Below are 26,371 nucleotides of genomic sequence, written 5' to 3' on the forward strand. Positions count from 1 at the left end.
AGTGACCCCCATCCCAGAACAACCACTTTTTTTATTTGCCCCTTCCCTAGCGGCAGATGGGCAGATTAGTGTGCCCATCTGCCCCCAGGGTGAGCAAAACGTAATTCCCCATATTCCCCATGCTTTTGGGGCTGGCGGGGGAAAGAGGGACGCTTATATACTAAGCAGCCCCCTCACTCCCCCACATATAAATAAATAAATGGTCCCTGGTGGCCTAGTGGTAATGCTGGCCGTGGATCGATGGATCGGACAAATACAAGTGCTTAAAAGGACAAGCTATCTCATCCTCCGCACTGCAAACGTAGTGCTGAGGACGAGATAGCTCGTCCTTTGCACATAAGGGGTTAAGTCATTAATCAAATCTTTTCAACATGACTAATAACTTGAAAGTTTGTGACAACAGATTCTGCATATCTTATTTTAATTACATGTCTTAAATCACTAAAAGTACCGTGGGGTTAACTAGAATTTTCAGGTTGGCAGATCTTGCATTGTTGGGCTTCTAGGGTACCATTCACTCATGTAAATGCAGGTTAATGGACAAATTCAGTTCCTTTCTTAAAATGCCCCTTCTGACAAATATTGAAAGAAGCAAAAGAGAACCTCTCCCTTGTAGCGCTAGGTGGGGGTTGACAGGATTCTACAGCCTAGTTTAACATAATTAGATGACACCACTCGGGCACAGACCTTAGATAAAAACTATTTATTCTAAAGAGATGAGCATAGTGATAACATAGATGGACTTGTCTTGTTTACTGTGTATAAATGTAACATTCAATTCAAAAGGTTTGACCACATTATCTAGTATACAGAGGTATGATGAACTGTACACTGAAAGCATGACACAAAACCAGCTAATGACATTTGTGAGTGAATAATCAAAATTAGTTCACGCTTTTCACAGTGCTTAATGCATAAACATTATTATGAGCCAGGAATAAATGCATGGTTCATGTTGAAATTTGTTGTCGACACTGTATTTGGTGTTTCAAGTTCGGATTCATGTAATTCTACAGAAAAGGTGTCAAATAGCAAAATCATAGCATACTTCCGAACTGTCATCAGGACTTGTCATCTTCAGAGTCATAGAGGTAGATCAGTATTGGTCGATAAGACACTTTTCAGAGCATCATCTAAAAACAATATAAACAGAACGGCAAGTGAGTGGTTGTGCTGCCATTTTATGGCTAAGCTCTGATGAATAGTGCAAAAAAGGCGAAAGTGTCAACTTACCGCTAATCAGTTGGGAGCGCCCTCGGGCTATAAACGGCAATCCATAATGGAAGTCGTCAAGTGTTCAGATAATGCACAAAAAGGACCTGCAATGATAAATACTTTCAGTTGCATATAAAAAGGTGTATAAGGAACTGATATATCAACAATAGAAGGCACAGTACCTGCTGTCATCAGATTTGTAGGGAAAGAAGCGAACGCGCACAATTTTCTGCGTGGTGTGGTGTCTTGGCATCAGAGTTACCTCCAGGGATAGTTTGGCAGCGTGTTTGGTCATCAATTGTAATACAAAAAGGCAGCCGTCTCAATCTGGTTGGTGGAGCTAAGGTCCTGTAAAGACAGGGTATAGTGTAATTGGAATTTGGATCAAAATACCGAATCGAGGACATATAATCGGGTCAGTCATTACTGAAGAAGCAAAACAAAAATTCTGATAACAACGTCATTGCATGTTAAACAGCGTGCTAATTTCGAGATGCTACAAGGAACTGATGGTCGTTCATTAACGCTCTTTCCAGCGCTGTGGGCGTGTATAAAGCAGAGGCTGCTGATTCGAAGGTGGGAATAGCCTGCAAATGCCAAATTACAAACTGCTTCTAAGAAAGAGGCATCGTTCGTTGATGCGCTCACCAAAGTATGCGCGTGTCCGGGGCAGAAGCGTTTTGAACAAAATAAGAGCCGGTTGCGAAATGTTGCACAGAAAAACGATTCTGACAAATGTAAAGCGTTGGCGAGCAGGGGTACAGAAAAAGCAGCCTCATACTGGGGTGTACTTGAAGGTTATGTATGAAACGTGGTTGCTTTAAATGATGGCACTCACCCTATTGAAATAGTTACGTTCCAGAGTCCATTGTTGCATATGCATGACTGTTGCTATATCAAGGACATGTTTTTGTAATGTTTATTTCTTTGCACCTAGTTATTCATGCAGATTAAAAGATATACACGTTAGTTGAAATAGTAGCCTCTCCTGTGGTGATATGTGCACTACTGGTCCAAAAACATCCACGGAGCTGCGAGTGTGAAAGCAGGGGCGCAGGATTCTACATGTCTTTCCTGTTTTGTGTTTAGAGTATTTTTACTCCCATTTTTATGTTTGGGGATAATGTGCACATTTTTTAGCGCGTAAAAGGGGCAGATACACCCCTTATCTGTAGGGCTGACGCTAGCCAAGATTAAATTAATCAGCCCAACTTTCAGGGGAATAAAAGTTGCCTACTCTAGTGCTTCGCATTTGTCTGCTACATGTACATTGAAAAGGCACGGTGCTAGGAAGCACCCTTGCCGCAGACCAGAACTCGTCTCCATTTCCCCTGACATCAGACCCTTATTATTTAGCCTCATCTGAACCGAGGTACCTGTATGAAGATACATCAGTGGGCATTCCCCATCTATGTAACTTGGTCCACAAAATCGATCCACTAAATCAAACGCAGTGGAAAGATACAGTGACACCTTATATACACACAGGTGAAGCATTTTGCCCTAAGCCAGCATCTATTCATAAGGAACCCATTGCAATCTGTCCTCATATTGAAATTTGCTTAATAACCCTTTATCATTCGCCCACTCCTCCATTTTGTCCAGGACCAGTGTCTCAAAGATCTTGCTGTCCGAGTCAATAAGTCGTATAGGCCGATAATTGTCATTAACCTATTTGCTTTTTTGTAGATGGGAAGCACATAAGCGTTAAGACATCAGTCTGCTTTGTGCCAATGATATGTTATGTTATTTGGCATTTATACAGCGCTCTATATATCATTGGTATCACCTCAAAGTGCTGGTAGGTTGAACGCCTTCGGGGACCATAGTCCAGGTCAGTATAGAGTGGTGTCATAGGATGCACCACTTCTGTGTGCAGCTGATGTAATTGCCTGGTGGAAGCTGCATCCTAGCACTAGGTGTGGTGTATTGATATTGGTTGAATGTCTCCAGTCAGGTGGATGAACACCGAGACTGGGTCTGGCTACGTCAGGCCTGTCAGACGCTTATGTGTGCAGCTAGGCCGGTTTGTCATGGGATATAGCTGAGTTCTGTTAAGAGTGATGAGGTGTATATGGACAGTTGGGCGAAAGACATAGGGGGCCTATCACTGAAAGGAATGGTCTCAAATATGGGCAAGGTCACGAAAGGTCTCCACGTGCTCAGCTGTCAGGGAAACTGCACACAAGATTTGTTTCCGGTGGTATCTGACTCCTAATAGACTTCATAAGGTGAACTCCAGTTACCTCCCTGCATGCTGGAGAAACTGTGGAGGTATTGGCGATTTATATCATATGTGGTGGTCCTGCCCGAAGGCGAAATTATATTGGAAAGACATTTTGGGCCACATAAAAGATATTATGGGGAAGCAACTGCCAACTGCACCTAAAGCGATTCTGTTAGGCACTCCAGTGGAAGGTGTATATCCTGCAACAGAAAACAATGCAATGCTTATTACCCATCTCTTGATGGCAGCAAGGATGACCCTGGCACAGGCATGGAAACACCCAGAAGGCCCAATAGTAGCATGTTGGTGGGTTAAGATTTGGAATGTACTGGCCATGGAATGGGTGGGTGCCCTGAGGGATGGCAAATATCTGAAATTCCGAGACATTTGGGACCCCTTCCTGGTTCGTGTCAGAGACAGAGAGGCAGATTTCTTTAGGCCAAATCTACTAAGAGCTCTCCAATTCTGAACATGAGCAAATCAAGCGCAAGAATCCCGGTGCATCGCAGTTGCTTCCTACTCAATATATAACAATCCTATTTGTTTGCAGAAAGTCGGATCCATGCCAACAAAGAGCTGGGTGGCGGGAGGGAATTGGGGGAGGGGTTTATGAATTGTTGTAGTTATTGTTAATATGGTTCCTAAACAATATGAAGAGGTAAGGTTCTATGTGGGATTGTGGCTACAATGATCGACGCGCATTAGGGTACACCTATGGTTGGGTCAGCGTCTGAACACAAAGGCCCTCATTACGACCCTTGCGGAAAGCGACTGACCGGAGCGCCACAGCGTAAATAGCGTTTCCGCCATTGTACGAAGGAGCAAAGTGCGGCCCATTCCGACCCATCGGGCACGAGCACCATGCCACGGCGGAAGTGCAAAGTCCGCGATGGCGGAAATGACCCCAAAACGGCCCACACCGCCGCCGTACGGCGCCCTAGGTGCAATACCGCCACCCCTCTTAGCGGTCACCGCAGTGTGCGCCTACCGGAAAGTACGGTGCCCGGAAATATACGGAAACGGAAGTTAAAACATGGGCCCGGAACGGGAAACATCCCGGCGTACACCTATAAAAACACCAAAACAACACAACCACTAAAATCACTACCCTGAAACACACCCCAACCCGTCAACCACCCTAGCGAAACCAAGAAAAATGGGAAAAGTAGCGAAGAAAGCGTGCGACCGCAAGCGGCAGGTCCACTTCTCCCGTGAGGAACTCACCGTGCTAACAGAGACCCTCCAGGAGAATGCTGCCGTCGTCTTCTCCACGCAAATGACCAGGACGGCACTTGCAAACAAGAAGGCCATATGGGCTCTGGTGGCACAGCGGGTAAGTGCGGTGGGGACCGCACCCCGCACCCCACAGCAATGGCGCAAGCGATGGGACGACCTGCGGATACGCGTCCGCAGCATACTCTCTGCCAACCGCAACATTGCCACAGCCACCGGGGGAGGTCCTGAATCACCCATCAAGTTGACCCCCTGGGAAGAAATCTGTGCCTCCACCATCGGAATGGAGAGCATAGAGGGAGTCGGAGGGATGGAGAAAGGAGTGCAGACATCCGAAGATTCAGGTAGGTGGGCCAGATAAAACAATGCCAAATCCACACAGTCCATCCATGTGAAGTACCATGCGTCCACATAGTGCAACAGAAACACATGTCCAGGAGAACGTCCACACACATCGGCCTGAAAGCGCACGTCAAAACCCACAATAAATACATAAATAATTAAAAACCCCTAATACACGCACTACACGTGCAGCAGGCACACCCTAACTGCAGGCTGCCAAACAACTGCACCCTCACTCCACACACAAATCAAAGCACCTCCAAGACCCCGACCCAAATCACCCTCAGGTACCACCCCAATGCATGTGATACAATGCCATTCCAATTCCCACTGACCCATCAATAACCCTCGCCCTCCTTTACTCAACCACAGGGTCCGATCCAAACGACGAGCTACAGGACACCCCTACCAGCACACCTGCAAAGAGGGCCAAGACCAACGGCCAGAGACCCTCCACCTCAGCTGCACGCATCAAGACACGGCAGCAGCACAAATCAGGTGGCAGCACAGAGGAGGGAACATCAACAGGCACCCCAGCAGCCAGCATGGCCACAACACCACCACCACAGGTCCCCCCAATGGATGCCACAGAAGGCACTGCCTCTGGTGGCAGCAGCACCATAGGTGACACCCCATTGATGGCAGCATGCTCGGACACAGAAGACGGGGATGTCGAGGTCAGATCCATCCATGACCTGTCCCAATCCCCCTGTCTGTCCCCTCCCGTACAACATGAGGATACCACGCAGGTGCAGCCACAAGACGACGACTGGCCATCCCCCACAAGCCCTGTGGCAAGGCAACATGAGGACAACAGCCCCTCTGTGACACCACCGCAAATGGCCATGGCCCAGCAGAGGCAACAGTCCCTCGACAAGTTAATCGTCCAACAGCAGCAAATGGCCACACTCCTCAAGGGCCATGCCGATGAATGTGGGGGCACCAAGGCAGACATAGAAACATCAACAGAGACACTTAGGGCAGAAATGGAGAGAGGTACAGAGACGCTAAGGGCACAAATTGAGAGTAGCACCGAGAGCCTGAGAGTCCAAATGGAGAGTAGCACCGAGAGCCTGAGGGGGGAACTGCATGCGACGTCCAAAGACGTATGTGCCGAACTTGCCGCAGTGCGCCGTGTGCTCACTGAGCTCTCGCAAACCCTTAGGGACATGCATGGACGTGAGCAGGCAGACACATCATCCGTTGCAAGTTCCGTCCAGGGCAGCCCCCAACGTAGATCTGGAAGGAACCTGCGCTCCACAGGCAGGGGTGCCCCTGATACCCGCAGAGGGGGCATGCAATAGCGACAGCCCACTGACAATGAGCATCTTTGGACACTGGTGTTCGGGGGGGAGGTAGGAGGGTGGAGGGGGTGTGTTGGGCTCACTTGGGTGGCGGGTCGATAGGGTGTTCAACATGATATCACATATGCCATAAAAAGTGCACGATCAACCAATGAGAAGTGTGGACATTGATCTTTGTGTACTAGGCCATCATAGGCGTACAGTCCATATTGTGCATGTCCCAGACACACGCAGTGCCACGAGTCCCGTGTCCATGTATCAGCCACCAGGCGTGAGTGCTAGAAGCATACATCAATGAGATGCTGACGAATGTCACGGGCCTCCGGTGCCTCGCAGACTCCATGAGGTGCTGCCACATCCCCACCCTCATCATGACCATCATCAGGTGCTTGCAGTTCTGCGTCAGGGGGCATGGGCACATTTCTACGTACGCACATGTTGTGGAGCATGACACATGCCATCACCATCTTTGCAACCTTCTCATGGCGGTACAGGAGTGCCCCGCCAGACCTGCTGAGGCAGCGGAAACGGGTCTTCAGTAGGCCGAATGCCTGTTCAATGACTACACGGGTACGTGAGTGGGCATGGTTGTAGTCCTCCTCATGCTGGTCCCGTGGGTTCCGGACTGGTGTGAGGAGCCATCTCTTCAGTGGATATCCAGCATCACCTGTATGTGGACGAGAAACGTATGATGTGGAATGCCATTGATACGTACGCACACCCCCCCCCCCTTCCTGGCAGGTCATTGACAATTCACATACCCCACATCATCATGCATGTAATGAGACTCACCGAGTAGCCAGGATCTGTTCCCTGCGTGTCGCTCCATGTAGCGTGGTATTGTAGAGTTCCTCAAGACCATAGAATCATGGGTTGATCCAGGGAATCGGGCACAACAATGTGTAATGATCCTGTTGGAGTCACACACCATCTGTACATTCAGGGAATGAAATTGTTTTCGGTTGCGGTACTGGGCCTCCATGGCATGTGGGACGACCAATTCAACATGGGTGCAGTCGATGGCACCAATGCAACCCGGTATGCCGGCAAGTGCATGGAATCCCACTTTTGTGTTGGTTATTTCCTGCTCCGAGCGTGGTAGAGAGATGTAGTCGTCTGCGTGCTTCAGGAGGGCATCGAGCACTTGCAATAGTGTCCGTGAGAACAGTGGCTGAGAAATGCCATGCAACTGTCCGACTGTGTGCTGGTAGGTGCCTGTGGCCAGGAAGTGGAGTACAGACACCACCTTCAGTAGGGGTGGGATGGCGGTTGGGCTATCTATCATGCTGACAAGGTCAGCCTGTGTCATGTCCACAATGGCGGCTATGGTGTCCCGGTCCAGACGGTAGAGGGTGTGGATCTGCTCATCAGTGAGGTTGAACGGATGTGCTCGGAGGCGTTGAATTGCGGGCTGCCTGCGTGGTGGTAGTGGCTGTGCTGGTGGGCCTTGCTGGCCCTGCCTTGGCCTCCTCCTCCTCCTGCGTCTCCTCCGTGCGGCTGGTTGTAGTTGGTGTTCGTCTACTTCTTGGAGTCGGAGCACTTGCAGTGCTATCAGGTCCCCCAGGGCCAACATCGCGAGTCCTGCCGGTAGCATTTCGGTGTGGTTGTGGGAGGAGACTGGCTGTGCAATTTATGTGTTTTCAGGCTGTATGGCCTCCACCTGTGGTGATTGATTCCACCTGTGCAAACTGCTCTCCCCTTTGCCCGAGCACGTCCCGCGCACAACGCTGCAATTCGGGGGAATTGTATCTTGCTATTGCAATCATGTATTTGTACCCGATGGCCGTGTAAGATTGGTTGATATGTTCATTCTGCTGTGGTCCCATTGTTTCACATACTATCTGTGCAGTCGCGAACAGACTTGTGAGGGGTCAGTGGGACGTAGTACTCGAGTAACGGTGGGCCCTCATGCATCACTGTACCGAGTTGCAACGACGGGCGGGGCGTCCCATTCGTGGGTGAAGGCAGTTGCCATTTTCACACACAGCCGCACTCGATGGAATAATTAGTGATTTCAAACGGCCACAGATGCCTTTTCGACGTGATGTTGCAAATGAGGAATTCGAAGGGCGGCGCTTTCGGTTTCCAGCTAGCGGCGAGGAGATGCCCACAGGTCTGACTGCAAATGTAACGTTCTATTGTTCTATGTCCTTGAGACAGGGCCCATGGCGAGGGAGCAATGATTGATATGAATAGTTTGGGATGCGCAATAGCTACGTGGGCGATGAGGCCGTCCGTTCCCAAATACATGTTACTTCACAACACTGGAATTACGGCCTGGGGCACTGTGGATTTAGCAGGCTGCATAACGCACAGACTCAATGGATGTTTCTAATGTTATGTGAATAATTATTCAGGCATTTTGATCCCGGGATGAGGGAATGATGGATGGATGCATGGGCAGGTGATTTGATACAGAGTTTGCCATGTACAGGGCTTCTTGGGATCTATCCGCCTCCCCTACGCTATGTGATGCAGGGCTGCCATAGTGGGAGCATCGTCCATCTGGCCTTGTTGAGCCCTCCCTGTCTCGAGGCGCCCTCAGACACTCGTTTGTGATGGTGTTTGCACCTCGATATAGATGGTTATGAGTCGCAAGTGGTTTTGGGGTGGTGATGTTCCTTTGGAGTGGGCTAGCATGCATATGGCTGTGGATTTCGTGTGATCATTGAAGTGAGTTGTTGGTATGTAGTTCTGATGGCCATTCTGTTCTTTTTCTTTTCTTTTGGTTGACAGGTATCTCCTCCCCTTTTGCCACTGCCATCTGTATGCCACTCCTGCAGATGGATTTTACTCCCGACACCTGCTGCTTCGTGTTAATCAGTGGAGCAGCATTACGATCTTATGGGACGATCGCCAATGGGCCACATGCCCTTACGCAGTACTGGTGGCTCGGAGCAACATTTCGGCCTTTCAGCTGGACTAGTGCCTCCCCATTGGGACGGCCCTGCGGTTCTGTGCGCTTCCATGTTGCCTTTTCGTACGTGAATGTGGCTCTGTGTACCATGGGGGAACAGGGCGACACACAGGTAGTGGCTGGTCATTTCTTGCGGAAGCAGCCCACAATGGTGATTGGTGTTTTGGAGTTCATGGCCTGATGGCTGTATGTGCTTTGTGATTTTGATGTGCATAAAATTTCTATTCTGATTTGGCCCGTGTAGCGTTTTTCTTTGCAAGTGATGTGGCATATGCCTATTTGGGGGGCGATGTATTGTGAGGAGATCTGCATTGGGTTCCAGCTTCGGGGTTTAGTTGCGTGGTACTGTGCTGTGCGCGTTTGCCTACGAAGCCCAGTGAGGTCAGGGATGGGGGCTGCCAATATGCCAGTTTGAATGTTGTCATGCTCAGGGGCGGGGGATTGGGTTTTGTGTAACAGATGCCGGTCAGCCAGGTGGACTGGTTGAATGATGTGGTTTTCGGAATATTGCTGGTCACAGGTGCCTGTGTTTGCGTGCGTTTCTTGGTGGGGGACTGTGGTCATGTCCATTGGGATGGCTTCTGTATTCGTGCCATCTGTGCCCTGCAGCTCCCATTGGCCCCTCTTGTGTTTCTTTTGTTCGTTGCCATGCATGGGTGACTTGTACATTTCAATGGTTGCATTGTGGCTTCATTGCACCTACGGGGAGTTGTACTTTGTGGGCAGGGAGCGGTGTACAGGCACTCAGTGGGGCCGTTTACGGTTGATTCGCGATGCCGTACTTCTCGCCATGGCGGAATGGTACATTCCGCCATGCCTGATGGCGTTAGGTACATGTCCGCTAGGGTCGGAATTGGCGTACCGTTGCACCATGGTGGTGTTTGCGGTTTGGCATGGCGCGCGCGCGTGCTTGGTGCAGTTAGCGTTGGCGTTCACTACGGTGTCGCTAATGGCTTCGTACTTTGCGGTGACGGGTCATAGTCGCACCGAGCGCTATTCGATGGCGGTATTGCATTTCCGCCATCGTTTTTCGATTTCCGCCAGGGTCGTAATGAGGGCCAAAGTCCCTTGGGAGTTCTTTCACGGGAGATAGACTAAAGCTTAATGAACACATGATACGATTGATGCGCTTGATTATTATTATCGATGAATGAATTTATGAGAACTTAATGTATGCTTTGTTATTGCTGGTCTGCGTTCTAGTATACTGAAATACTAATAAAAATATTTGTTTAAAAAAAAAAAAAGAGTGATGAGGTGTATGTGAGCAGCTAGGCTGAATTGATTGAGGGGTATAGCTGCAATCTATGTGAGTGGTGGTGTAGAGAATAGAGGCGGCAAAGTGATAGGGGAGGAGAGCGTTTGTGTGGAGTTATGATCTAAGGAGATCGATACTCTGCATTTCAAGTATGCAGTTGCTTCTTAGCGAATTGATAAGAGTATTCAAGGATGACATTGTTTCGGGATCTCATTGAGCATTAGACATCGTGTTGCTATGGTTCAATTGCTTCAGAAGGACGTGGTTGGCATTACGGAAAGAGCCACGTTTTTTGAGCTTTGCAGAACGTCATAGTCTTGGGTGTGTCAAATATAAAGGGGGAAGCGAGTTCCACAGATTTGGGGCCAAGGTTGAGAAGGCGGATCCTCCGATCCTGACAGAGTTAGAGGTTGGAATCACTAGAAGGAGGGCAGTGCTTGATCTTACGGTGCGGGAAGGGAGGTATTGTTTAATCTTATTCTGTAGCTGTATTGGGCCAGTCTTGTGCACTGCACAGTGAGTGATGCATAGGTCCTTGAAGGTGGCCCTTCGTCCGACTGGGAGCCAGTGGGGGGGTTCGGAGAGCGGGTGAGATGTCTCTTGGGCCTAGGGCAAGGAGCAGTTTTGCAACAGCATTTTGGGCTCTATAGTTTGTTGAGATGGTATGCTGGTGCTCCTAGGTATAGGGAGTTGGCATAGTCCAGTCTCAACATCACAATATACATAACTGCAGCAAGTCTATTAGGGTAGGAGAGGAAGGGAAAGCTGCGTCCGAGAAGTTTGAGGTGGTAGTGACAGGACTTTGACAAGTTGTTGATCTGATGGTAGAGGCTCAGGCCTGAGTCCATAGTGCAGGCCTAGGTTTTTCTCGGAGGCAGAGGGGGGATGGAGGTGGGCCGAGGGATGGGGGCCATGAGAGAGGATGTGGTAGAAGGGCAGTATTGCCACACACCATGATTTCTGTTTTAGCAGGGTTCAAAAGGAGGTGGTTTATTGTCATCCATCCATCGACAATCGCAGAGACAAGTTAGGTCGGGAAGGCGTCCGTGCCCGACTTGGGAATTCTTAGGACAATTTGGGTATGGTCAGCGTAGTTGTAACAGAAGATGTTGTGCATGCAGATGATTCCAGGTAGAGTGGTCATATAGCGGTTGAACAGGAGAGCAGACAGGCAAGAACCTTGGGGTACTCCAGTGTTCACAAGGGGAGCAGTTGAGACATAGGGGGAGAGGAGGGTTATTTGTTTCCTGTTGCTGAGGAAGGAGGCGATCCATTTGAGAGAAGTGCCACAGGTTCCTAGGGAATGAAAGTGGTCAAGGTGAATTGAGCAATTAACCGTGTCAAAGGCTGCAGAGAGATCAAGGAGAATCAATGCTGTGCAGCCTTCAGAGTCTGCAGGGACCTTGAGAGCATCCCAGATCGATAGAGTGATTTCAGTTCCATGTTGCGGTTTCAGTTCCATGTCGTGGTCTAAAGCCTGATTGTGCGGGATATAGGAGGCCGTTGCTGCGGTTGCCACAGTTGAGAATTCCTTTATAGTAATAGGCTTTTCGGATTTAAAGATACAGTGGTGCATGGCGAACACGGATCTGCAGGGATCAGTTTTGGATGCTCGCCATTTGCATTTGAGGGAGTTGTTTTTTTTTGGCACTCCTCAGAAGGGGCGTGAACCATTTGGGGAACAGTCCATTGCGTGAGGAAGCGGGGTGTGAGAAGAATTCCAGGAGCTGAAGCAGTCGATGGTTAATGTTCTATCGGGTGGGACAGTTGAAGGGGAGGCGAAGAAGCAGGGCATTGGCTAGGTCGGGGAGGATCTTGACTTTGTTCCAGCATTTGAGATCCCTGGGGGAAGGTGTAGGAGGAGGGGCGGCGGTGTGGATAGAGAACGGGATGGCGTAGTAGTCGGTCCAGATGAGTGGTTTGGGACGGGATAAGTAAACCAGGTCATGGGAGCTGAAGATAGAATCCAGGGTGTGCCCAGTCGTATGAAGGGAGAGGTTGAGCGTGTCGAGACCATCAAGGAGCGCATGTGCTATGGGGTTAATGGGGATATCGAACCAGATATTAAAGTCTCCTAGGAATGTAAGAGATGTGCGATTTACTTGAATGGTAGCTATAGAATCACAGAGGTTATTGGCGAAATGTTTTTTGTAACGGGATGGGGGGTGGAGGCAGCGTCTATAGATGAGGGGGAAGCTGTGGGTGAAGGTCGGTGGATAGTTTTACTAGTAGGGGATTCACAGGATGCAGTGCATGTCTGGGATTCGACAAGTGGGACGGAGAAATGACGATTGAAGAGGACTGCCACTCTGCCACCTCTGGAGGGTCTATTGTGGCCGATGACCGAGTAGCCTAGGGAGGAGGGGGGGAAGACTTTGCGTGCTACGGGGACAAAGTCGTCGGAGAACCAGGTTTCGGTGATAAAAATGAGGTCTGGCTTGTCAGAGGATAGGAAGTCATAGATGATGTGTGTTTCTTGCTATCGAGCGGGTGTTAAAGAGGTTGCAAGAGACTTCGTGAAGGGACGAGGGTTTTGTCGAGCTCATCAGAGTGTGAGCTAGAGGGGCATGGCCGCCCAGTAGGGTGGTGGGTGTGGTAGGGACATCTGGGTTGTTGAGATAGGTGGAGGGGTACAGGGTGCCTGTGGTGCCCGAGCATCTGCTGAGAGGGTTATGTTGATGTGGGGGTGGGAAGAGGAGGCAGAGGTAGGAATGTGAGAGACGACTGAACGGTCTGTAAAGACTGGAAGGGGGTGTCTGTACTCCTGTTATCTATATGGTAGAGGAGAGGCACAGAGGACCCCAGCCACGATTCTCCATTGTTGGTAGCAATGGACGAGCAATCAAGGCCTAGCTTCTCAGGAGATGATGCAGGCTGGTTCTTAAGTACAGTGTAGTCCCCAAGCCCCCACAAAGGAATGTCCACACACTGTATTAGTTAAAACACAGTCTTTATATAATTAAGGTTCAAGGTTATATACACAATCACAGTAACTCACTTTGTGCTCACTAAATCTACAATGGCAAATATATGCAGTGCTAAGTGGTACCACAATTATTATTAGATTTCATTAAAGTGCATCAAGTGTACTCTGGCTAAATGTCACACAAATCACTTAATAAAAGGTAACCAACAATAGATATAGGAGGGAAAGCAGTTGGTTAGAACAATTGGCAGACTACTGGCCTCTAGCCCTAGACACAGTTCTGTGTTGAGACACCCCCCAAACCTGGGCAACCTTTAAAATAAAGATATATCACAAGCCCAGTTCATATATTGTTCCATCAGTCTTATTTCCTTCTACCACCCCAATGTACCTGCAATAGCAGAGTTCGAGGACGAGTCGTCGACGGATCCTTCTTGAGCCGCTCCCTTTAAAGCAGGAGCCACGGATCGTCGAAATCCCTCGAAGAAAGTGAACTCGGCATCGAGGCGGCAGCTTCGGTACCAGCGGTGTTCGTCGACGACGGAGTGAAGACGTCCTGCAAGGAAGAGGCGTGCGGGCACCTCAATGTCAATAGTTCAGGACCGCAAAGAGTTTGTGTAGAACTGTGGCCCATCAAGGGCGTTGAGTCATCCGGCGTCTCTACGGTCGTTGGGTGGCGAGAAAGCCACCGGCAGATGCTCCTCGGCATGTCGGCAGCCTGGCCTTCTCCGGCGGGATAAGGCAGCCGGCCGAGCGCGTCCGTGAATCAAACGTCTTAGGCAAAGGAGCGTGCGGCTCCGGTCGTTGATGGCACGGCGTCAAGCGGTCCCCTCTTCTGGGCAACACGGCTTCGACGTGTCTCCAGCGGTTATAGCAAACCTGCGAACCCTGGTCGACGCCGGTGGACGGAATGTCCAGTGCTTATCTTCGTTCTCCTCAGCGGTCCCAGTCTCCAGTCGGCGGCCTGTCGAGGGTCCGACTCCCAGGGCGCTTTGGCGAAGGTTAGCATTGCTCAATGGTCCCTCAGAGCACAGGAAGAGGGCGCTTACCAGGTCCCCTCTTGGATCAGTCTCAACGGCTTTTGGCGAAGGGAGACAGCAATCAACCTTCTTCTTCAGGCTCTTGTGGCTCGGCTTCGAGTATAAGCGTCAGTTACTACTTCAGCTTCTGAACGAATTCTACCAGTGAGAGGCCCCCAGATATACTAGTTGATCTCCCATTCATTCTGCTGGGTCACACTCAGGCAACCAATCACTCAGCCAATCAGGCATACAGTGCATTCAGGCCATTCTCCTCCCTCTCAGACACTCACAACAAGGAATGTGTATTGGGACAAGTACCCAGCCATTCAACATTACACACTGCATTCATACCCGTTTCAGGCAGGGCTGTCTCAGTCATTGTGCTTCATACTAGAAACCAGACATCCACAACAAGAAGTGCATATTGGTCACACACTCCATTCACCCAGGTCCCACCCAAAGGGTGTACCCACACCATACAGTCACTGGGAAGGCTCCAGCCAGTCTGGCCTGGCCTTCACAACAACACCATATGTGTAACTTCACCCAACAGCCAGTCAAGGGGAAGGGACAGAGTCAGGGCTCCCCAGGACTTGGGAAAACAAGTTAACAGGCAATAGAAAGCAAGAGGCCACAGGGGACATCTTGTTTCCTATCAGGAATCAACTGATTCCAATGGCAGGGCCTGGGTATCCCAAAATGGAGGATACCCAGAACAGCTGTCTAATTCAGCATGGAGCTGCCACCAGCCCATACCCTGCTCTGAGGGCCACACACAAGTGCCCAAAAACATACACTAGGGGCACAGGGTTGTACCCCCACCCATGGGTGCCAAAAGGGTATCCCATGGGTCTGTACACCAAACCAAAAACAGGAAGAGCTGCACTGCCAGGGGTCCCACATGGACACAATACAGAACACAAATGAAAAAGGACTACAAGACAAGGATAGGGAGGCCCTGTCCTTCCAATGCATTTCCAGCATCACAGGGTCAAGGGTGGTTGGGAAGGTGCTGAGCGTGTCGGATGGTATGAGGGGTTTTAGGTGAGGAGAATTTGGAATGGGTCTGGGAGGCGAAGGGGGTTTAGGTGTGCAGGGTGAGAACTCAAGAGAAAGGGGGAGGCAACTAGGGGAGGGGAGTCCATAGGGGTGAGGGGGGGGGCTAAGGCAGAGGGGGTGAGGAGTAGAGTGTCGAGGGAGGGCACCAGTCACATTTTCTGCGTTTCATGGGATTTGGTGCCATAGGGGTGTGAGAGAGGGTAGGATGGTCGGAGGAGAAGGGAGATGAGGCTATCTATCGATCTAGCAAGAGAGAGACGTGCTACATTTAGAGAGACAAAGGGATATGAAAGGGTGGTTGTTGGTGGGGTTGAGAAGGGGTTATGGGAGATGGAGGGGTGGTGTGGGAGGTTGGTTGAGGCGATAGTATGTTCCCCAGTGGGCTGAGGGAGTGTGCGGCATGGGAGGAGAGTTCTTTGAGGGTGGAGTGGAAGTGTAGGTGTGTTTGCGATGTTTGGAGCTCCAGAGGGCTCTCCAAGCTTGGGAGTTCAATAGAGGGCATGGTGTATGGGCGGGGGGTATTAGGGTATTCTCAATAGATGTCAGAGGGAGAGTGGGAGTCGATGTGGTAGGGTGGGAATGGCAGAGGGGGTTAGGTGCTTGAGGGGTTAGTTTGGCGTGCCAGGGTGCTCCTCTGATCTTGGTTAAGGGATGATGGTAGGAGAGTGGGCGGCCTGCGTCTGAGTGTATTGATGTAGGGGGGAGTGGGTGTGGTTTGCGTCCGGGTGGGGAATAGAGAGGGGATTGTGAGGTTGGGAGCTAGAGAGTGGGCCAATCGCCGGGAGGGCTGGGTGGGATGAGGGTGGGTATGGTACGGGAAGGCTAGGGATCGAGGGTTGGGATCTCCATCACGGGGGAGGTCAGTGAGGTGCCTAGAGGTTGATGAACCAATAATAGTCAATGTATAGGGCCAAGATGTACAATCTGCGTCTAGATTCTCATCATCTGGCAGTGGGGGCCAAGGAGGGTAGCGGTAGGTAGTGCAAGTGAGCCGCAGAGGCAGCTAAATCACAGAAATATCACTGAGTGTAATTGTCTAGGAGTGCATCAACCACAGTGGCAGTTTCTAGGTACGGTTTAAGTTAACAGAGCAATTCTAAGTGAGCGGTGCAGGCAAATAGATTACAGTATTATTTAGGGGGGGCTCCCTCTAGATGCGAAGCAAGTAACCAGGAGCATTTTCTAAGTCATAGAGGGTACTTTCTAGGTGCAGATCAATGCATCAGGAGCAATTCTAAGTGTGTGGAACAAATAAATCACAGTAATATCCCAGAGGGCACTTCTAGAAGTGAATCAGGCTAACAGAGAAGTTCTGGGTGGGCAAATAAGTTTAGCAGAAACAAATTCCAAGTCTGTGGGACAGGCAGAGTGAACACAGTAATATTTCGGGGGGCACTTTCTAGATGCGAATCAGGGCAGCAGTAACTATTCTAAGACATTAAGGCACTTTCTAGATGCGAGTCGATGCACAAGAGTCAATCTCTAGGTGTGGTCACACATATATCACAAAAGTATCTCGGGGCACCCTCTAGAAGCAATCAGTACAGCGAGAGCACATTTGATAGTGGTCAGTCTGAACAGTTACCCATGGTGAGATGTAGGCTATTATTTACAGTGGTTGGATAGTTTGCAACGTGGTAGGGCTTTCTGGGCAGAGTAATTGCTATAGCCCCACCACCCTAGTGACACCTACATTGGATGTAGCTGCTGGTTGACGGCGGGCCACTGGCTTCCCCTGCAGAAACGATATGGAGCCGCCTCTGTAGGAGCCACCCTTTGCCCAACACCTGCAGACACGATATGGAGCCCCCCTTTGCCAGACACCTGCAGACACAATATGGAGCCGCCTCTGTAGGAGCTGCCTTTTGCCTGACACCTGCAGACACGATATGGAGCAGCCTCTATAGGAGCCGCCCTTTGCCTTGGGGCCCTTTGCTGCAGGGGCTGCACAGGCAGAGGGCTGCCCTGGGAGGGTCAGTAATGACCGGTGATCTGGCCAATCAGGGGAGGTGGGAGGGCGGTGGGGGAAGGCAAATGGAGTGAAGGAAAGGGTCAGGGATGAGCAGGGCTGCACTTGGGGCAGGGGGCTCAAAAACACTTCCACCAAATTACAAGGCCCATTTCACTGAACAAGATGTACAAAACACTCACCCAGGTCTCGGGTGCCTGTTAAAAAATAAAGGTCGACAATGGGTTAGGGACCCCCTGTTCGCGAGCTGCTTACCTGCCTAACAATCCATTCTATATCATTCAAAATGAAATCCATGCACCAAGCCAAATCATCATGTGATGCGATTTGGCACTGGTTGCTCGCCATCCTTCCCATATAAATCCAGAAAGTATTGCACCCATGCACCCTCTAATATAGGGTTTGTCTGCATCATCACCTGGCTAGTTTCCAACGTGTTAATTACAGACCAGAAAGGTGGCTGAAGACTTCCTTACAATGGTGCTGTATGTTCACATTTCACCTTACAAACCTAACAGGACCAGAATATGCCGAAAAATGCCCATCTCTCTGCACAATACAAATAACATCCATCCCACGCCTCTGCTGGGGAGGGAAATCTCATCCCACTCTCAGCATAGAGCAAATCTCCAACAACGTACCTTTGTAAAGTACACCTGTTCCCTTACCCAGTGCTGTCCAAGACAACACATTCCAGACTTCCCGGCGCTCTGTACAGGACAAATACCCAAGTTTGCCACTGCAAAAAAAAACCACAATAGCAACATCTGCTACACATTACAAATGTCCAAATACAACCTCATCACAGAACAAACTGTTCCTTTATTCTGGAGTACAAGTTGCCATTCTTCACTACCCAAATGTGTCCCTCTGCACAGGATAAAATGCTCAAGTACGCCCGTGTTAATCAGCTCTCGCCCAAAGAGCACTGTAATGCTCAAGTATGCCAGACTGCACAAAACACATCTTCCCCCTCTGCTGCAAATAAGAGATTCACAAAATAACTCTCTCCCACCAGGCAGGCCAAATCGCCCCTCTGCACGCGAAAACAATCCAGAAAATAAAACATATTTCTAACTGTAAACTGTTATGCTGGAAATTCATACCCAAATGTGTCCCTCTGGACAGGATAAACAGTCAAGTATGTCCCACTACAAAAGGCACATCTCTCCTCTGTTGCACATAACCACCCCCAAAATACCCAGGCGTCCAAGTGAAAAAAAGAAAAATAGTGGAACTATGTTCTCCTGCTCCCCACAACTCACCCCCACTCCATATTCAAACCCCTCCTCCAACACAACAAATACCATACCTGGGTGATTTTAGCCACTCCACATGCTGTGTTTCACAACAGTACTATCAAGGCTGACCAAAACACAATGAAAGAAAATGCATTTAAATACCCAACATTAGTTTGTCACTGGCCGCCACAGCATGCGGCTTCCAATCACCCACCATCCCACCTTTTAAGGGACATGCCTAGGACTAACTCAGAGTTACACATTTTGTCTTTTTTTCAACTCATCTAATAAAGTGACTCACAATACATACAATGACAAAAAGTTTTAAAGTGTGCATAGGGGTTCATGTAATTGCCCTGCTTGCAAAACACAGTACATCTAAAACATTTCTTATGCATGTTCACACATGCTCACATAGGGAATGCAATCGTTTTCTCAATATCGTTCGATGGTCAAACCTGAACTAAGTGAGGTGTAATTATTCAACTGATAGCTTAACAGTTTTATTTTACAAAACTCTCACTTCTCAGACACTCGAGAAAGCACAATATCATGACAATTACCTTTGTTGTTTGTTTGTATCCCCAATCATCTAATTTCCATATAACACAAGATGTAATAAAAACAATGTTGACACAAAAGCATCAGTACTTTCTTTCAGATCTGACCATCAACTTATCTTCTAAACCTTCATCAGGACAGGAACCGATTATATGTATGCAGAGATCCAATCTCTCAATTACCCCAATTTGATTATGTTTGTTCTACCAAAAACAACACAATAATAAAATCAGAAAAGCTAAAATTACACCAGGGACAACCTTACACCACAGGAGAGGCAGGCAATAAAAACAGACAACCACACAGTGTTCCTAATAGAACCGGTAGACAAGGGGTGGGAGGGTCTGTACAGAATACAAAAAGAAGTGATGAAACTAGGGTAATAGAGAACACTAAAATCGACCATCAAATACAGGTCCAATCATCAGACTGCAGGGAGAAATCTAGTTTAACACAACATGCTAGTAGAGAAGGGTGCATAGAGGAGGAAGATAAACGGTTTCTCAATAAACGACATGCCCACTACTGCAGCATTTTATACTTTACCAAAAATGCATAAAGACTATGTCCACCCTCCAGGCAGACCAATTGTGTCTGCAATAGGCTCCGTTTTAGAACTAAGTATGCAGACTTTTTTCTGAGGCCTTTTGTGGCCAAAACAAATCATATTTACAAGCAGTCAACATAGAGCAACAAGACATTTTGTTAAGCATACCCCAAAATGCAAGCATTTAAGTCATGGGGCTATACCTAGACATGACACCTAACCCAGAGGAGAGAGTACCGACAAGTTCATACTTGAGTGTATCTGTTTTTTTTGCACTGACAGAAATTATTTTCTGCTTGAAGAATAAATGTACCAACAAATACACAGTACGAGTATGGGCGTGACATTCGTGCCTGGCTATTGCAACTTTATATATGGACAACTTAGAATCCAAACACATTGATTGTGACCAAAATTAGTTTTAAGACTCATAAGAAATTGGCCTAGATACATTGATGATGTTCAGTTAATATGGATGGGCACCTCCGACGATCTAGAGTTGTTCAAGTCTCGGCTGAATACACGTGATCCCTTCATAAAATTCACAATGACTCCGGAAAACTGGTGCATTCTTAGATTTAAACATCAGCAAAAAAAAAATCCAATAGTACCATCGGGACCAGCCTATATCGAAAACCTATGGATACAAATATGTTGCACTTCAGTAGTTACCTGTTACAGGAAGCTTCAAGTGGGCGCTGGGTCCTTGATCTTCCTGATGATTGACGTGAAGAAGTACCCAGTCTGACAATAAATATGGATGTGAAGGACTTGTAACGCGGGGAACCAACCCAACACCCTCCTGGTGATTGAACAGGTAGGGGCTGGACCAGCTCCCAACACCGCAGGACGGCACTTCCCCGATTAGTGTGGCAACAGGACAGTGCAAGCACTGGCAGGGAAAGCCACATGAAGTCCAGTAAAATTGATCTAGCAGAATAACAAGGTTCCAAAAAGGTGCAGAGTGCAGATCTCCCCGGAGGCAAAGCGCTGGTCACAGGAGGCAGGGTACCAAACGGAGACACTGGGCAGGACAATCGCAAGAGGCAGAGGCCCCAGTAACAAGAATCGGGGAACAGGGGCCAGGAGACTGGACGGCAGGAAGGAAAGGAACCATGGTAGAGTGGTTCAGAAGGAGAAAGAAAATGTTACGAACGAGTTAAGACAGCTGTGCCACAGAATACAAAGTACACGATTGCACAAGGGCTAGTGTAAGAAGACAAAGTTAGACATTTACTGTAGACAATATATTGTCATTGATAATAACGCTTGTGGGTTCAGCGGAAAGCAAGCGCATAGCTTGTTCTGTGGCTTTAGCAAAAGCGATTAACAAGACATGATAGATTCATCTTCCTAACCACAGAATAGCAGTCTCTCGTCTTCATCAGCTTAATGCCTTGAAAATACACGTGGTCTTGACACCATCATAGTAATAAGCTATGGATGTTCTTTGGGAAAAGAAACACATTCACACACGTGGCTTTCAAAAGACCAAGTCAGACACTAGCTGTAAACTCACAGGCACTTGACGTTAGGGTCAGCTTAAGGTTAACAGTTTCCCCTTTCAAATAGAAGAAAGCCAACCACAAGTGGCAGCTTCCTGTTTAAAGATGAGCTCGTAGGAGTCAAGAGATGCTTCTGCGTTGATAAGAAGCCGAAGGTAGGAAACACAATACCAAAATAGAAATATACAGTTAGAGTGGCTGAAGACAAGTGTAGCTGTTTCCCTCTGAAGAAAGACATTCACTACAATGAGGTTTTAAAGGGGTCAACAAGCGAATGACATGCTTTGCTCTTGTCCCTATAGGAAGCACATTCTTTGCAAGGTAAATATCCAAGAGGCGAAGACGGTACCTGTCGATTGAGTTTTCACATAGGTAAATCATGTTTGCAATGCAAACCGAAGCACAAGAGCAGGTTCACACTCTAGACTTTCTCTCCAGACCGAGGAAGTGACGCACATAGTACATGTAGGCTAAGTCACGCATGTTAATATAAAAAGCACAACAGACTAAGGCTAGGGATTCAGCAAAAGGCAGCCATGAGCAGACCATGAGATCGTGGGGTGCTGGGGAGAGCAGGTCAGAGCAGCAAGCCCAGGAAATCTTGAGTTTCAAGTGTGTTGGTTGAACCTTTTTTTGCATATAATGAGTATAATGAGACTGAAGGCATGTTTTATTATGTCACTCCACTCCTGATCATACCATAGTATAGCTTACGCAAACATAACATGAACTCCATGATCGCTGAAGCTGGTGTTTTAAAATGATGAATTGTACTTTATCTTTGTTCAGAGCAAATCATGTTTATAGCTTATGCAATAATGCTTTCTCTATATATGACAGTATGCTACGTTTTTACTGCTCTAATCATAGCAGGTGTAATGATGATCAAATCTGGTAGAGACCAGAGATAATATTAAATATATTGACTTGCTACCTTCCAGTGTCAGCTTCAGATTTTGAGTGATGCTTCATAATAAGGTCTCTCTGAGTCAAAACGAACAACACAATATTTTCTGGCTTTATTTTTGTCAATTATGACAAGAGGTGCAAACACTCAGGGAAACTGTCAAAGCGCTAGGCCGGAACCCACGAGGCACCTCTCATCATCTACCGGTCAAGTGGCACAGCGAGTAGAGCGCTCGCTTTGACATCCGTGCAGAGGCTGCGCTTCGAATCCCGGCAGGGCCAAACTCAGCCTTTCATCCTTCCGAGGTCGATAAATGAGCACCACACACCGTGGGTAATATTAAGCAGCGCTCAGTTACCTCAGGGTTCGTAGCGCTATATAAATGCCAAATTATTATTATCATCATAACTTAAGACTTTTGATTCTGTGCCCACGCCACACAACCTTACCTAGGGTCGAGGGGGCGGACAGGGAATCACGCCCTTAGGGGCAATTAAGTCAGATGAAACCCCCAATAAGATGCTATGTCTTAAAGATGACCAGAGCATTACTAATATTCAAATAACCTCATGTCCCAGTCACTGGAGAAGGACAGGGCAGAATTTTATTTTTCTTCTAAAAAGTTTTTTTTAAAATAAAAAAATTTAGAGGTTAGAGTGTGTACAGAAGATGGCGCACAATGAAATCAATATTCCCATCCATTGGAGAATAGTTGTATATGATTGGCTGAGAGCTGCCCAGTGTCATGCAGTGAACATGGATTTCACAGTAGCATTGACAACTTGGTGGACTACCAGCAGAATCTCTCTTTACTTACTTAAAGAACCCAGGTAACAGGACAAAATGTATATGCAACTCTCCTAGTGAGAGGAGACATAGACACCATTCAGTATCGCCCATATCAGTATCCTGAATTAGCTTACACATACAAATCATGACAACTGGTTTGAAGGTAATCTAGTTTACCCACAAACAGGTGCGAGGCATGGCTCACTAGCTACACCCAATCTTTCACTAGAATTCTTAGCTCGGTTTCATCCAAACCATGGAGGTCCGTTCTTGCAGGCTGACTACCAGTTGTTAGCCACCCACTTTGACACTGTGAAACATCGCGCTGCAATATGCAGCTCAGCAAGGTATAGCGCCTGCGCAGCAACTTCAAGGACAGATGGATGCAGGTGGGGTGCAACTACAGACATTGAGCATAATATTGGAATCCTGTCCATCCAAGAATGAAGACATTCCCAAGTGGTATTCAGAAAGATTAGGACAATTGCAAGCTGCTTATCCACAAGTAACTCCCCAGCAGAGACACAGGGCCCTAGCTATGTTTCTTCCATCTGGCTGCACACCGCCTCTAGTGAGCTGTAACAGCTGGATCTCAATCTATAGCTGGCTTTATTTACAGCGTATAGGCACGCTGTCCATCACATCACTAGCACTGATACTAGCTGACATCACGGGAACACAAGGCGCGGCTGCAGCCATGAATCTAGGCCTGTCTATAGCATCTAACAATTATCAAATGGTTGAGAGCGTAATCCTACCTTTATTAAAAGGAGAGCCTGCAAGGTTAGAAGTCCGTAGAAAATTGTCCCAATTAAATGAGCAAGAAAAAAGGGAGCAATTTGGAGACATAGTGACATCCACCTATCAATCATTGGGCAGAAGACCAGCAGACACACATAAAAAGGGTAACCAGGATCTTAAGCCAGATAAGGACACACACAATGAAGTGAGATCCTCGAAAGGACGGGGCTCATTCCAGGGTAATAAGGGCAATAAGCCACAGAGGCGGCAATTGTCACCCCTAGAGGTAGAAAGATATCCAGAGCATGGGCATAAAAATGGGAAATCTGCAGGAGATAGGCAGAGCCCGCAGTGGCAAGGTAACCACAGGGGTAGACGGTCCTGGGGTAAGACAGAGGCCAGTCCCATTTTAGACCTACTATGATTTTAGAGACACGAAACACATGAAAATTCCCCAGAAGTATGGCATTGATGAGAGCCCATTTTCTTCCCAAGAGGCACATGACCGTTCTAAGGCCGAGGGGAAGGAAGTGAAGGTCGGGAAAAAACACACAGCAGCACTACAGGTTTCACAGAATGCAGAGTCCATCGCAGAGTCCCCAAAACTAAGCCCAGTTTTAAAACCTGATGGTACCACCCGTTTTATTGTAAATTTTAGAATTTTGAATGCACATTGCAAGACGGGAGGCCATCCAGACCAACATAGTTCTGGATTTCTAGCCAATTTACACAGATGCAAACATAAAACAAACCTAGATCTAGGCAATGGGTATTTCACACAACCTTTAAGTATAGAAAGCCAGAAATACACTGCATTCACTTTTGAGGGAACGCATTTCCAGTTCACTAGACTAATGAAGGGGTATGAAAATTCACCTAGCACATTCTTAAGCAGAATACAGAGCTTACTTGCAGACATTCCTAATTTGGGGCAGTATGTAGATGATATTTACATCACCCATGAGAATCACATTGAACACTTGCAAGAAGTGAACAGAGTCATTCACACGTTGGCTGCAAAAGGATACCCGATTAATTAAAAAAAATAATCAAGAATAGCTCATCTCGAGGTTACCTTTCTGGGATTCACTCTTTCAGATGAGGGCAGAGGGTTGTCAGCAGATTTTCCTGAGAAGTGTGCCAATATAAGACCGCCCACTACACTTAGGCAGTTACAGGCCATTCTAGGGCTGTTAAATTTTGACAGATCGGATGTGTCTAAATTTCCTCAGAAAGAGAGTCCTCTGGCAGCAAATAGAATACACATAAACACACCTTTAGTTCAACTAGAAGCTGCCACAAAAGCTAGTGTCCCAAATGCAAAAGCATTACGCACTAGATGGATTCAATGGTCAGCATCTCAACATGCTCAAGATATAAAGTACCATTATAAGGCAGAATTGCAAAGACTGAGTGGATTGAGTTGGACAATGGACACAGAGCCAGACATCCCACGGCCCGACATACCATTGTTTGATTTTTTCCAGGTGATTTACTTAGATGGGTCAGCTATCTTAGTAGTGGGGACACGCCCCAAGTACACTGCCGCGTGCACAGCACTCGTAGGATACTTCACACATGAAGAAGAGTTTATACATATTGATATTGCAACCAAGCACCTGGGAGACATGTCTGCCCAGACTGCTGAATTGCGTGGGCTACTACTTGCATTGCACCAAGCAGATTCAGGGAAGCCCACTCTAGTAGTCTCAGATTCAGATTACATTGTCAGGGCTTATAACACTGTGTTGCATTGGTGGATACAAAATGACTTCAAAGACATTAGGCATATAACTATTGCTTCCAGGCAGCTCTGGAAGCAGGTTTGGGATCTTAAACAGACTTTCCCTTTACTATGGGTAATGCACACAAGAGCACATACCAAAGGGCGCATTCATAGCACTGGAAATGCATTGGCAGATAAATATGCCAAAGAGCACACAATGAGAAAAACAATAGCAGCCATAACTCGATCGGCGACTGCAATGGATGAGGAAATAAAAGAGGCTTGTTTAGGTATTGTACCTAGGCCAAAAGGTTTCCCCAGTAATTATATGTATGGCATTGAAAATAATACAGCAATAGTCACAATCCCTATAAAAAAGGGGATCCTATTCAAAGAATAATACCAAATAGAGCAGACAGGGAAAAGCGGATTGCAGCCACACAAGCTGGACTTGCATCTACCCGTTTTGGGATGAGTGCAACTGCACAGCTGCTCCTTGATCGCTTCTGGTGGCCAGGGCTTTGACAACAGGTGAAAGTATATATTGCAAACTGACACATGTTTACAGACAACTGTGGACCACAGCAAAAAACCTAAGGAGGGCCCTTTGAGAAAGGCAGCCTCGCCCTTTGAGATCCAATATATGGACCATATAGGCCTACTACCAGCAGTTAACAAGTATAAGTACCTTCTAGTAATAATAGATTCTTGCACTAGGTTTACCTGGATGATTCCTCAAAAGAAAGCAGACTGCAAATCAGTCATACAGGCACTTAGGACTGCAGTAACCATGACAGCAACTAAAATGTTCCATGCTGACAATGGTCAAGCTTTTTCGGGGTGGGCCCTGAAGAAGGCATTAGAGGCGTGGGGAACAGAGAT

At 47.8% G+C, this 26,371-nt stretch overlaps 1 long non-coding RNA gene across 1 annotated transcript in view; it reads right to left on the bottom strand.

Annotated features, from left to right (window-relative positions):
* Positions 1 to 707: 707 nt before the first annotated feature.
* The window catches only part of LOC138492182 (uncharacterized), a 59,444-nt gene continuing 33,780 nt past the window's right edge, over positions 708 to 26,371 (bottom strand). Inside the window, exons 2-4 of the long non-coding RNA XR_011276154.1 lie at positions 1,398 to 1,563; positions 1,234 to 1,319; positions 708 to 1,133 (exon numbers count right to left, since the gene is read on the bottom strand). This is a non-coding gene — a long non-coding RNA (uncharacterized lncRNA). The remainder of the gene's footprint in view (positions 1,134 to 1,233; positions 1,320 to 1,397; positions 1,564 to 26,371) is intronic.

The sequence above is a fragment of the Ambystoma mexicanum genome, chromosome 10 (genome assembly GCF_040938575.1).
Source record: "Ambystoma mexicanum isolate Mex_15411 chromosome 10, UKY_AmexF1_1, whole genome shotgun sequence".
NCBI classification, from domain to species: Eukaryota; Metazoa; Chordata; class Amphibia; order Caudata; family Ambystomatidae; genus Ambystoma; species Ambystoma mexicanum.